Source organism: Macrotis lagotis, chromosome 8, assembly GCF_037893015.1.
Source record: "Macrotis lagotis isolate mMagLag1 chromosome 8, bilby.v1.9.chrom.fasta, whole genome shotgun sequence".
NCBI classification, from domain to species: domain Eukaryota; kingdom Metazoa; phylum Chordata; class Mammalia; order Peramelemorphia; family Peramelidae; genus Macrotis; species Macrotis lagotis.
In genome coordinates, this window is record NC_133665.1 from 188,202,819 (window position 1) to 188,208,818 (window position 6,000).

The window sequence follows — 6,000 nt, forward strand, 5'->3', positions numbered from 1 at the left end:
CAATTCAGAAACCTGCTACACCAGGCCTATGGTCAGACCCCTTTCCCCCAGTGCAAAAATCTTGGGACACTGTTCCCTTGCCTCAGAATCAGAGCTCAACTTTAAAAGTCATGAAATAGGCTAGTAAATGAGCAAAACCCATCAAAAATCCTCAGTCATAGAAAGCTGCTCTGTCAAGAGGGAAAAATCATTAGACAAATACAGAAAAGGACAATAATGTCAAAAACACCTTCATGTGAAGTCTCAAAGGAAAATATAAATTGATCTAAAGCTCAGAACAACTCCTAGAAGAATGCAAAAAAGGATTATAAAAATCAAATAAGAGAGGAAGAAGAAAAATTGAGAAATGAGAGTTATGCAGAAGAATCAGGAAAAAAAGAGTCAATAGCTTGGAAGCACAAAAAAAATGTGAAAAAATGTGAAAAAATACACTGAAAAAAACAACTCCATAAAAGTGGAACTGGTCAGATGAAATAGGTGACGCAGAATCTCAATGAAGATAATAATTCTTTAAAATAAGAATTAAGGGGTGGCTAGGTGGTACAGTGGATAGAGCACCAGCCCTGGAGTCAGGAGTACCTGAGTTCAAATCTGGCCTCAGACACTTAATAAGTACCTAGCTATGTGGCCTTGGGCAAGCCACATAACACCATTTGCCTCATAAAATCCTAAAAAAATGAGAATTAAGCAAGTAAAATAGCTAATGACTCTATGAGATATCAAGAATCAATCATAAAATCAAAAGAATAAAAAATAGAAGAAAATGTGTAATATCATTGGAACAACTGTTCTGACAAATAGTTCCAGGAGAGTTAATTGAAGAAATGGTTAAAAAAACAGCCTAGAGAACATTTTTCAAGAAATTATCAAGGAAAATTGCCCTGATATCTGAGAACAAGAGAATAAAATAGTAATCTACAGGTCACCTCCTCAAAGAGATCCAAAAATGAAAACTACTAAGAATATTATAGTCAAATTCCAGAACTCCCTGGTCAATGAGAAAGTACAACAAGCAACAAGAAAGAAACAATTAAAATATCAAGGACTCACAAGTCAGGATTATACATTAAATGATCAGAGAGCTTGAAAAATGATATTCTTAAAGGCAAAGGAATTCAGCCTACAACAAAAAATCACCTGCACAGCAAAGCTGAGCATATTCCTTCAGGGTAGAGCAAGGATAGTCATTGAAATAGAGTACTTTCAAAAATTCCTGATGAAAAGACCACAGCTAAGCAGAAACTGCAATTTTCAAATACAAGACTTAAAAGAAATATAACATGGTAAATAGGAAAGAGACACAAGGTTGAACTGTTTGCATTCCTACACAGGAAGATGATACTTATATAACTCTTAGGGTAGTCAAAGTTTATATCTATATATCTATATCTATATCTATATATACACATATATATTCATATATGGATAGTATGAGTACAAATTGCTTTGATTAAAAAATTAAGGGGTAGGAAAGAGGATTACATTATGTGAAGAGGAAAGGAAGAGGTAGCATAGGATAAATTATCTCATACGTAAAAGAAGTCCTGGAGAGAAAGAAGAAAGGAGGGTTATTGTTGCTTGAACCTTATTTCCATCAGATTTGGCACAGAGGGAATAATATACATACCCAGTTGGGCATAGAAGCTATCTTATCCTATAGGAGAAGAGAGTTAGAGAGAAGTATAACACAGAAAAGTATAACAAGGGATGAAATAGGATGGAAAATACACAATAAGTAAGTAATTTTGAGTGTGAATAACTCACCCATAAAATGAAAGCAGATAGTAGAGTGGATTAAAAACCAAAATTCTACAATATGATGTTTATAAGAAATATATTTGAAGCAGAGAGAACTTGTATATTTACTCTGTATGAGTAAAGGTAAGGGACTGGAGTAGAATATATTATGTTTTAACTAAAGTTAAAAAAAGGAGGTAAAAATCATGACTTCAGACAAAATAAAAGCAAAAATGGATCTAATTAAAGTGAATAAGGAAGGAAACAACATCTTGCTAATAGGTATCATAGACAATGAAGTAATAGCAATATTGAATGTTTATGCACCAAATGCATAGCATTCATATTTTTAAATTGGATAAATTTCAGGATTACAGATTTCCCCTTTCATGACTAGATAAATCTAACCATAAAATAAACAACAAAAATTAAGGGGGTGAATTGGATTTTAGAAAAGTCACATATAGCACACGCCTGGAGAAAACTGAATGGGAATAGGAAGGAATAAACCTTTTTCTCAGTGGTATATAGCACCTACACAAATTTCACTATGTATTCAGGTATAAAAATCTTGTAATCGAATGAAAATCTATTAAATATATCTTTTGCAGATCACGATGTATTAAAAATTCGATGTGATAAAAGATCATTGCAAGTTATACTTAAGAGGGCCACTAGGTGGTGAAGTGAATAGAGCACTGGCCCTGGAGTCTAGAACCTGAGTTCAAATTCCACAGCAGACACTTATTACTTAGCTGTGTAACCTTAGACATTTAACACCCCCCCCAATAAAGTTATACTTAAAATTAATTGGAAACTGCACAATCTATTTCTAAAGAATGAATGGGTCAAATAGCATTTCATTAAAGAGAATGACAACAATGAGACAACATAGGAAAATTTATAGTATGGAGTGAAAGTAGTACTCACTTCTAAATGCTTACATTAATAAAATAGAGAGAAAACACATCAGTGAATTGGGCATATAACTAAAAAAACTAGAACAAAACAAATAAAAAATCTCCACTTAAACACCAAATTGGAAATCCTGAATATTAAAGGAGAGATTAATAAAATTGAGGAAAAACCATCAAGCTAATTAATAAAACTAAGCTGATTTTATGGGAGAAAAACCCAATTAAATAGACAAACCATTATTTGATTAAAAAAGGAAAGAAATAAGAAAACTGAATTACCAGTATTAAAAATGAAATGGTGAATTTGCCACCAATGAAGAGGAAATTATAGCAATAATTGGGAGTTATTTTGCTAATTACATGTATCTCCCAGATTAACAGAAGAAACAAAATACTTAAACAATACCACCTTAAAAAGAAGAAATTGAGTGAGCCATCAATGAACCCCCTAAGAAAAAATTCCCAGAGTCAGATGGATTCACAAGTGAATTTTACAAAATAGCTAAAGAATGATTACTTCCAATTCTATATAAATTATTTAGGCAAATAAGAAAAGAATGACTCTTACCAAATTCCTTTTATGGCACAAATAGAATGTTGATACTTACACTAGGAAGAGCTAAAAAAAGAAAGGAAACTAACTAGCAAGGAGATTACAATAACATATCACAAGGATCATAGACTACGATTAGGTGAGGTTTATACTAGGAATATAGGGTTAGGTCAATATTAGGAAAACCATCAGCATAATTGATCATCAATAACAAAACCAGTAGAAATTACATGATTATCCTATTGTAGAAAAAGCTTTTGACAAAATATACATCCATTCTTATTAAAGATACTAGAGAGCATGGGAATAAATGAAGTTGAGCTTAGTATGATAAGTAGTAACTATCAAACATCATTAGCAAATATTATCTGTAACATGGATAGGCTAAAAACCTTCCCAGTAAAGATCAATGGTGAAGCAAGGATACGCATCATCACCACTATTATTCAGTATTGTACTAGAAATTAAACTAGAAAATGAGGAACAAAACAATCATCTTTTAGAGATATGATGCTATAGAGAATCAACTAAAACTAATTGAAATAATGAACAACTTTAGAAAAAGTTTCAGGACACAAAAGAAATCATCAGAATTTCTATATATTACCAAGGAAGTCCAACAATAAGAGATAGAAAGAAAAATTCCTTTAAAAGAAAAAAAAAGGAATCTATTTGCCAAGCTAAACCCACATGAACACAATGACAAAATGTGTTTTACACAAATAAAGATGGATCTAAAAAAAATTGAAAAAAAATATTTGCTTCTCACGAGTAGGTCAAGCCAATATAATAAAGATGACATTTCTACCTAAATTATTTATTGTGTGTCATACCCATACCAATCAAACTACTAAAATTATTTTATAAAGCTAGAAGAAATCATAATAATGATGTTCTAGAAGAAAAAAAGGTTTAGAAAGTCAAGGGAATAATGAAAACAAATGGGAAGATGTCATAATACATCTCAAACTCTATTATACAGTGGCAAATGACTATAGTAATATAATTTTTGACACACCCAGCTTTTGAGATAAGAACTCACTATTTTGCAAAAACCACTGGGAAAACTGAAAATCAATATTGAAAAAACTAGGTATAGACAGACCAACATCTTACACCTTATATCAAGATAAGATCAAAGTCAAGTGCACATGATTTTAAAATAGAAGGTGATACTATAAGGGAATTAGGAGAGCAAGTAATAGTTTAACTGTGAGATCAATGGGGGAGGGTGGAGAATTTATGCTCAAACAAGAGATAGAGAGCATTATGAGATAAGAAATGGACAATTTTAATTATAGTGATTAAAAAGTTTTTGTACAAACAAAAGTAATGCAACCTAGAATAGAAGTAGAAAAATTGGGAAACAATTTTTATAGCAAATTTTATATATAAGGTCTCTGATAAAGGCCTTGTTTCTCAAATATATAGGGGTCTGAGTCAATTTTATATCTATTAAAATACATTCTGTAATTGATAAATGGTCAAAGAATATGAACAGGCAATTTTCAGATGAAGAAATCAAACTATCTATAACTAGGTGAAAAAATGTTCTAAATCACTATTGATTAGAGAAATGCAAATTAAATCAGCTGAGGTACCACCTCATATCTATCAGATTGACTAATATGAAAGAAAAATAATAAAGGTTGGGAGGGAGGTGGGGAAATACAATAATACACTGTTGATAGAGCTGTAAATTGATTCAATCATTTTGGAGAGCAATTTGAAACTCTGCCCAAAGGACTATTAAACTGTGAATACCCTTTGATCAAGAAATACTCTACTAAATTTGTATTCCAAAGAGATTTTTCAAAAAGGGAGAGGACTACTTATTTGAACAAAAAAATCATAGTTCTTTTTGTAGAGGCAAATAATGGAAAATTGAGAGGATGTCCATCAATTAGGGAATTATTGAACAAGTTGTGACCTATAATGTAATGGAATATCATTTTTATTGTTTTTTCCTTCATTCTCAAAGAGGATCATGCTATCAGGAGATGATACAAGTGAATTAGATTTAAGTGAAGAAGGGCTGTACAAAGTCACTAACCTCATTTTGTCCTCCAGAGTCATCTGGGTCCATTGGTCAGATATGGATCAGGACAACTGGAGATGGAATATTACTGTAATACAAGAAATGATGAGCCGGTGAATTTCTGAAAACCTGGAAAGACTTATATGAACTGATGGAAAGTGAAGTGTGCAGAACTAGGAGAACATTATACAAAGAAACAGCAATATTGTGAGGATGACCAACAGTGAATGACTTAGCTCTTTTCAGCAACACAATGATCCAAGAAAATTTTAAATGACTCATGAAAAATGCTCTCAACCTCCAAAGAAAGAATAATGGAGTATGAATACTGATCAAAGCAGACTAGTTGTCACTTTCTACATTTTTCTTTTCTTTTTTTCCTGTGAATTCGTGACTTCTTTCACAACATGACTAACATAGTAATTTTTTTTTTTAATTTTTAAATTTTAGGATTTTTTTTTTTTGCAAGGCAAATGGGGTTAAGTGGCTTGCCCAAGGCCTCACAGCTAGGTAATTATTAAGTGTCTGTGGCTGCATTTGAACTCAGGTACTCCTGACTCCAGGGCTAGTGCTCTATCCACTGTGCCACCTAGCTGCCCCAGTAATATTTTTGTATGATAGGATATGTGTAACCAAAATCAAATTACTTACTGTCCCAGGAAGGTGAGAAAGGGAGAAAGAAAATTTAGAAATCAAGGGTTTTTTTTAAATGAATGTTAAAAATGTTCTTTATAGGTAAGTGGGGAAAATATTTT

The 6,000-nt window shown here is 31.9% G+C and overlaps 1 long non-coding RNA gene across 2 annotated transcripts in view; it reads right to left on the reverse strand.

The window, feature by feature from the left end:
• LOC141496638 (uncharacterized) overlaps positions 1-5,655 on the reverse strand; it is a 49,550-nt gene extending 43,895 nt beyond the window's left edge. Inside the window, exon 1 of one of the 2 annotated variants that reach the window (XR_012471073.1) lies at positions 5,261-5,655. This is a non-coding gene — a long non-coding RNA (uncharacterized LOC141496638). The remainder of the gene's footprint in view (positions 1-5,260) is intronic. The other variant, XR_012471074.1, reaches the window with a different exon arrangement.
• Between the last annotated feature and the right edge of the window lie 345 nt (positions 5,656-6,000).